The sequence below is a fragment of the Pogoniulus pusillus genome, chromosome 35, assembly GCF_015220805.1.
Source record: "Pogoniulus pusillus isolate bPogPus1 chromosome 35, bPogPus1.pri, whole genome shotgun sequence".
Lineage (NCBI taxonomy): Eukaryota > Metazoa > Chordata > Aves > Piciformes > Lybiidae > Pogoniulus > Pogoniulus pusillus.
Window position 1 is genome coordinate 3,550,291 of NC_087298.1, and position 7,198 is coordinate 3,557,488.

General features: G+C 57.4%; 1 long non-coding RNA gene across 1 annotated transcript; it reads right to left on the minus strand.

Annotated features, from left to right (window-relative positions):
• Positions 1 to 235: 235 nt before the first annotated feature.
• Positions 236 to 6,571, minus strand: LOC135190084 (uncharacterized). The gene is made up of 2 exons (XR_010308422.1): positions 6,446 to 6,571; positions 236 to 874 (listed from the first exon to the last, which is right to left on the minus strand). It is a non-coding gene; the product is annotated as an uncharacterized LOC135190084 (long non-coding RNA).
• Between the last annotated feature and the right edge of the window lie 627 nt (positions 6,572 to 7,198).

A 7,198-nucleotide genomic window follows, 5' to 3' on the forward strand; every position in this document is an offset into this window, starting at 1 on the left:
GGATGGCAGCCAGAGGCTGAGGCCTGGAGACTCAGCTCACAGCCAGCTGCCCTTAGGGCTGCAGGATGACTGCTCCCTCCCTGTCTATCACAAGCAACGATGGGACAAGTTCCACCCCTTCCTCCAAGAGCAGCAAGGTGAACCTCAGCAGCAAGCTCAAGGCAGCATCAGCCTGTTCAAACACCCTCTGGCAGCAAACCCCATCCAGGAGGAAAACCACCCTGCTCCCAGCCAGTCTCTTCCATCAGCCTTTATTTCTGGCCCAGCCTGGGCTGCCACAGGAAGGGGTCGAGCAGATTCCTCCCTGCTGGTGCAGAGTTTGTGGCTTTGCTGTCATTGCTCTCTGTGACCATGTGGGGTTTGCTGGAGTCTGCCCTGTGGGTGCTGCGTGTCCCAGCAGCGTGCAGGCAAGGACAGCTGCACGGGGTGGGGAAGGATGATTTCCACAGACCTAAGCTCTAAGGTTCCTTCCTCCAGCCCAGGAGCTGATTTTGCCTTCATGGGAACCCACACCAGTATCTTTGGGAGCACCAACTGATTTCACAGCAGCTTTACTACTGGCAGGCAACAGCTCATTGCTCTTGCCCTGGTGCTCCATGCCCCAAAAGTGCATGCTGGCAATTTCCTGTTCTTCTGCCATCCAAAAAGTCCTGGTAACGTGAGATCAGTGAAGATATTCTTTCATCATCCTTCTGTCTTGAGGAGGGATTTGCTGATGTTTGGGTTGCCAGTGGGAAGCAAGCTTGTGGCCTTCAGGGCAGGAGCAGAAGGGCTTTTACCCTCAGCACTTGCAGGGCTGGTGTTGGATGGGATTGATGCTCCCAGGAAGTGAGGCTCTTGCTTGGGGAGCTGCTGATACCTTTACATCTGCAAACTGTTGTGGAGGCAGGGAATTAACATGGCTGAGTCAGGAATTGGATAGAAAAATAGAGTGATTTTATTTTCCCCAAAAAACTGCCCTCAAAAGTAGACACAGAAATTAATTCAGCTTTTAATTAGAAGATTCAGTTAGCTTGAGAAGATCTACAAGGATACCATAGGTAATTTGACTCTTTGGGAAGTCAGGAGTTGGAAAAGGCTGAGCTATTAAACATAGCATCCCCTTCTATTAATAAGGCTGAGCCAAAGTTAATAGAATCAACCAGGTTGGAAGAGACCTCCAAGATCACCCAGTCCAACCTATCCCCCAGCCCTATCCAATCAACCAGACCATGGCACTAAGTGCCTCATCCAGGCTTTTTGAACACCTCCAGGGATGGTGACTCTTTAATAGGTTCTTATTTTCATGACAAATCTTTAAGGTTAAATGACTGCTTTGCCATCTACTGACCATAATGCAGCTAGTAGCTAAGAAAAATAAATGCATAAAGAATACCTATTACTTGGGAATTATATGTAATACATATCTTGCATCACATTTAAGACCAAACAATGCACAGTCATAGAATCATAGAATCAACCAGGTTGGAACAGACCTCCAGGCTCATTGAGTCCAAACTATCCCCTAGCCCTATCCAATCAACTAGACCAAGGCACTAAGTACCTCAGCCAGGCTTTTTCAACACCTCCAGGGATGGTGACTTGTTAATAGGTTCTTATTTTCATGATGGGCAGAGTCCAAGGGGATGGAGTTCAATAGCTCCAAGTGCAGGGTGCTGCACTTTGGCCACAGCAACCCCATGCAGAGATACAGGCTGGGGTCAGAGTGGCTGAGAGCAGCCAGACAGAGAGGGATCTGGGGGTGCTGATTGATACCTGCCTGAACATGAGCCAGCAGTGTGCCCAGGTGGCCAAGAGAGCCAGTGGCATCCTGGCCTGCATCAGGAATGGTGTGGCCAGCAGGAGCAGGGAGGTCATTCTGCCCCTGTACTCTGCACTGGTTAGACCACACCTTGAGTGCTGTGTTCAGTTCTGAGCCCCCCAGTTTAGGAGGGACATTGAGATGCTTGAGCGTGTCCAGAGAAGGGCAACGAGGCTGGGGAGAGGCCTTGAGCACAGCCCTACGAGGAGAGGCTGAGGGAGCTGGGATTGGTTAGCCTGGAGAAGAGGAGGCTCAGGGCAGACCTTATTGCTGTCTGCAACTACCTGAGGGGAGGTTGTGGCCAGGAGGAGGTTGCTCTCTTCTCTCAGGTGGCCAGCACCAGAAGGAGAGGACACAGCCTCAGGCTGTGCCAGGGGAGATTTAGGCTGGAGGTGAGGAGAAAGTTCTTCCCTGAGAGAGTCATTGGACACTGGAATGGGCTGCCCGGGGAGGTGGTGGAGTCGCCGTCCCTGGAGCTGTTCAAGGCAGGACTGGACGTGGCACTTGGTGCCATGGTCTGGCCTTGAGCTCTGTGCTAAAGGGTTGGACTTGATGATCTGTGAGGTCACTTCCAACCCTGATGATACTGGGATACTGTGATACTGTGATTGCTTTGCCATCTACTGACCATAATGCAGCTAGTAGCTAAGGAAAATAGACAAACACAAAAAGAATACCTGTTACTTGTGAGTTATATGGAATACATATCTTGCATCACATTTAAGACCAAACAATACACAGTCATAGAATCATAGAATCAACCAGGTTGGAATAGACCTCCAGGCTCATCCAGTCCAACCTATCCCCCAGCCCTATCCAATCAACCAGACTATGGCACTAAGTGCCTCATCCAGGCTTTTTCCAAGTCCCATAATTTTGAGGAGTGACAGTGTGTAAGGTCCATCCTGATTAACCTGCCATGGCATTCTCTTCCAGTCCTATCAGTGTAAGAACATTGCTAGTGGCTGGCTGAAAGAAGGGCGCTCCAGCTGCTTGTCCCCTCCAGCTGCTTGTCCCCTCCACCTGCTTGTCCCCTCCACCTGCTTGTCCCCTCCAGCTGCTTGTCCCCTCCAGCTGCTTGTCCCCTGGCTCTCTTTCAGAGCCCATCCGAGGGTCGTTAAGGCTTACTGAGCCTGCACAAAGGATGCTTAAGGTAGGAAGCTCCTTCGGGGCAGAGCGCCAGGGGCTCCTGCTGCAGCAGCTATGCAGGCGAGAGGGGGGAGAGCTCTAAGGCAGGCACCCCAAGGCGGGCAGCCCCCCGATATTGATACCCTGTCTAGACACAGAGCAGAGTTAGCACTGCCTGGGCACGAAGCACACTGCAGATCCCAGCCCGATTCCAGCGTGGGCACTGCGTGGGCAGCCCTGGTGCTGGAGGGGCCTTTCCATTCCATTCTTAGAATCATAGAATCATAGAATCAAGCAGGCTGGAAGAGACCTCCAAGCTCATCCAGTCCAACCTATCCCCCAGCCCTAGCCAGTCAACTAGACCATGGCACTAAGTGTCTCACTGCCCCCTTCATGCCTGCAGGGCAGGGGCAGGGGGGATCAGGTCTTTTCGTGCCTTTTCCTCCCCCATTCCAACGGCAGAGGGAGAGGAATTGTTGGGTATACAGGACTCCAGGACACAGATGCAAAAACAGCAGAGAGAAGAGGAGGATTTAGGATTAGCCAGCAGGAAAAGTGGTTGCTGAAGGGAGCAGGCTGGGCAAGGCGCTCAGGAAACCTGCTGGTGGGAAGAGCACCTTACGCTAGGTAAGGCTGAGGGCACCAGGCCAGGTTTATCACAGTATCATCAGGGTTGGAAGAGACCTCACAGATCATCAAGTCCAACCCTTTACCACAGAGCTCAAGGCCAGACCATGGCACCAAGTGCCCCAGAGAGCTCCCCAGCAGAGCCCAGCTTGCTGCAAGGAGGGATGAAGGATCTGCAGCCTCCAAACTGTGACCTGGACACCACCGGTGCCTCCAGACCACCCCCATTTGCCAGCCAGCTCTGTGCTCTGCTGAGCTGTGTGCTCCTGGTGCCTTGTCCCAGGCCAGCTTGCCCTGGGGTGCCCCTGAGCTCCCTGCTGTGGGCTCCTCCATGCCAAGGAGAGGTGCAGCCCACCACTGCTTTCATACCGGTGGAGCCCCTGTGCCCACAGCAGCTGACAAATAAGTTGTGGCCAACTTGACAGACGTGCACAGGGTCAGACCCTCTGCTGCTACCACTGGGCAGCTCCCTGATGCAATTAAACACTCAGCAATTAACTGCAGAGAAGGAGCTTGAGGTCTTCCAGTGCTCAGAGGAACGTGGTTGCTCTCACCAGCACACCCAAGTGCTTGCCCTGATCTTCCTGTCCTGGGGTCCACAGAGCCTTGTTGCAGCCCAGATGATGATGTTCTGCTTTCCCTTCATTGGCACTTAATGGAGATCACTAAGGAAGAGCAACATCTCCCTTCCCTCACCCCAATAAGAACCCAGATGATGTTACCCGAGGAGAAAGGTGACCTGCAGCAGATTTTATGGCACCCCCAAGGCCTATGGTTCCCTTTTTCCTTACACACAGCAGATGGAAGGAGCAGAAAGGCAACAGCCCAGCCCTACATCTTCCCTGCAAGTCTCTGGCAACAGCCCTGAGCTTCTGGAAGAGGCAGGAGACCATGGGATACATCTGACCCCTGCAGCAGCTGCCTGGGAACGTGCTGGGGTGCAGCTTGGGCAGGTTTGCACAGGAGCAATCAGGAGTGACTCAGGTACAGCACTGAAACTGCTATCGGTGGGGCAGATCCTCCCAGGCTGAAATTCCTCTGCCTGCTGCTGGAAGCAATGATTTCTGTTTGAGCTCTAACGCCTGAGCACATGGCTGGGGGATACAGCGGCAGCTCCCTGGTGAGACCTCCGCACCAGGAGCTTGGGGAAGGGACAAGGAGCCAGGGAAGTCCTTGGTGGGTATGTGCTGAGATGGGGGTGGCCAGGAGGAGCAGCTGCTCGCCAGAGCATTGCCTGAGGGACCTGCAAAGCCACAGCGATTGGTGAGCTTTAAATGGGCCAGGAAGGGGCTGGGGGAGGATTGGCAGCCAGGAAAGAAAGCTCTGTGCCAGCTGGGTGCGTGGGGCTGCATTTGGGCATTTAGCAGGGTGCCTGGCATAAGCTCCACTGCCCCAGGGAGAGGTAGCTCTGGGGAAGAGAAGCTTCAGCAGGTCACAGCCACTCACCCCCCCTCTGCCTGCTCCCCCCGAGGAATTCTGCCCTCCCTCCCAAAGCTGCTCTTCGCTCGTCCTGCCTGTCAGGGGCTGGGATGCAGCCATGGCACAGCACAGCCAGGGAAGAGAAAGCAGGGTTAGACGGAAACTTGGGCAACTTCTGCCTGTTCTGGTTCCTCCCCAGACACAGTGCCTGGCTGCGAGGCAGGCTGCGGTCACTGGGGCACGGGCAGGGGGGTCTGGGGAGGCAGAGCATCTCCCCCGCAAGCTGGTAGCAGGTCACAGCAGCAGCTGGTAAGGCCAGGCAAACCCCGGGCCCTGCATGCCCAGCACGGCCAGGGCCCAGGAGTGTGGATGTGGCAGCCCGCAGCGAGCCGCAGGCTCACTTGGCTGGTGGCGGTGGGCACTGCCTGCGGTGGGCACTGCCTGCGCCGGGCACTGCCTGCGCCGGGCACTGCCTGCGGTGGGCGCTGCCTGCGGTGGGCACTGCCTGCGGCGGGCACTGCCTACGGCGGGCACTGCCTGCGGCGGGCACTGCCTGCGCGGGGCACTGCCTGCGGTGGGCGCTGCCTGCGGCGGGCGCTGCCTGCGGTGGGCACTGCCTACGGTGGGCACTGCCTGCGGTGGGCACTGCGTACGGTGGGCACTGCCTGCGCCGGGGCACTGCCTGCGGCGGGCACTGCCTGCGGTGGGCACTGCCTACGGTGGGTACTGCCTGCGGTGGGCACTGCCTACGGTGGGCACTGCCTGCGCGGGGCACTGCCTGCGGTGGGCGCTGCCTGCGGTGGGCGCTGCCTGCGGTGGGCACTGCCTGCGCGGGGCACTGCCTGCGGCGGGCACTGCCTGCGGCGGGCACTGCCTGCGACGGGCACTGCCTGCGGTGGGCACTGCCTGCGCCGGGCACTGCCTGCGGTGGGCACTGCCTGCCGTGGGCACTGCCTGCCGTGGGCACTGCCTGCGGTGGGCACTGCCTGCGCCGGGCACTGCCTGCGCCGGGCACTGCCTGCCGTGGGCACTGCCTGCGGTGGGCGCTGCCTGCGCCGGGCCGGGGCGGCTCCTGCTGCTCCTGGCTGCACAGGCTCCTCATCTTCCCGGCCGCAGAGCGGCAGGCTGGTGGGGAGGGTAACGCCTGCCTGCTGGCAGCACCAGCTGCCCCAAACCCCCCTCCCCAGGCAGCCCCGAACAGGAGCTCCCGCTGAGCTGCGGCTCCCTGCAGAGCAGGACCTGCTGGGGCTTGTGCCGCATCCACGCAGCACATGGCCAGAAGGAGCAGAGGGGATGGGGGGAGGAGTGGATTTCATGGGCTAGAAGGCAGTCACTGCGTCTGGTGCTGTGTTTGAAGCCGCTCCAGCTCCAGCCTTTCTGCCCCACAAGCCAAGGCCATAAAACCAGCAGCGCATTCCCCTGGCAGAACCCCCTCCAAGCTCTCCTGCTTCCAACGAGAGGTCTCCTTACCGTCGACAATTAAACCATTTCCTCTGGGGCTCAGCAAGGTTCTCCTCTCCAGCCAGCCTGCCTCTGCCTCTCCCTCCTCCCGCAGCCAGCTCCGTGGTGGTTTCGCTTCTTCCCAGCCCAGCTTCCTCCTTCCGCGGCTGGCTCCCGCGGGGTTGTTGCTCCAGTAACACCCAGTCACATGCTGGGAGGCAGGATCGGCCTCCAGGCTGGGCTGTGTGTGCCTGCCATGGGATCCCAGCAGCTGCTGGGCAGGAGAAAGCGCTCAGATGATCTGAGGTTGGAGCCAAGCGTGCTGGAGGGTTGGCTGGAGGAGCTGATGGTTGTGCTTCAGGGCTGATGGAGGACCTGGGTTTGGGGGAACAGATCCTGCGCTGTGGTTTCTGAGCTGAGCAGGAGAGGATGCCTGCAGCCTGCTTCTTGCTCGTGTGGAGCAGGGGTGAGGAAGGGACATTTCCTCCGTTTTCCTGCTGCTGTCTGTATACTGTAGGGAGAATAATGCCCTTCCCTCCCCAGCCAGACCTTCAAACCCTCTGCTACTCATCCTGTTGTATGCAGGAGAAGGTAAGGGTGACATCCCTGGCATCCTTTCCCCCATGTCACCTCCAAAGCACTGCTTGGTTTTTGTCCTCAGGGTCTCTAAGGAAATGTAGGGCTTGTGCATCCCTTGTTAACCTTGCTGATGTTTGTGCTTGGTTTGCACTCCTTAATCTCAAAGTCAGGTGAATTCTGACAGCTTTTGCTCTGCCCTTTGGC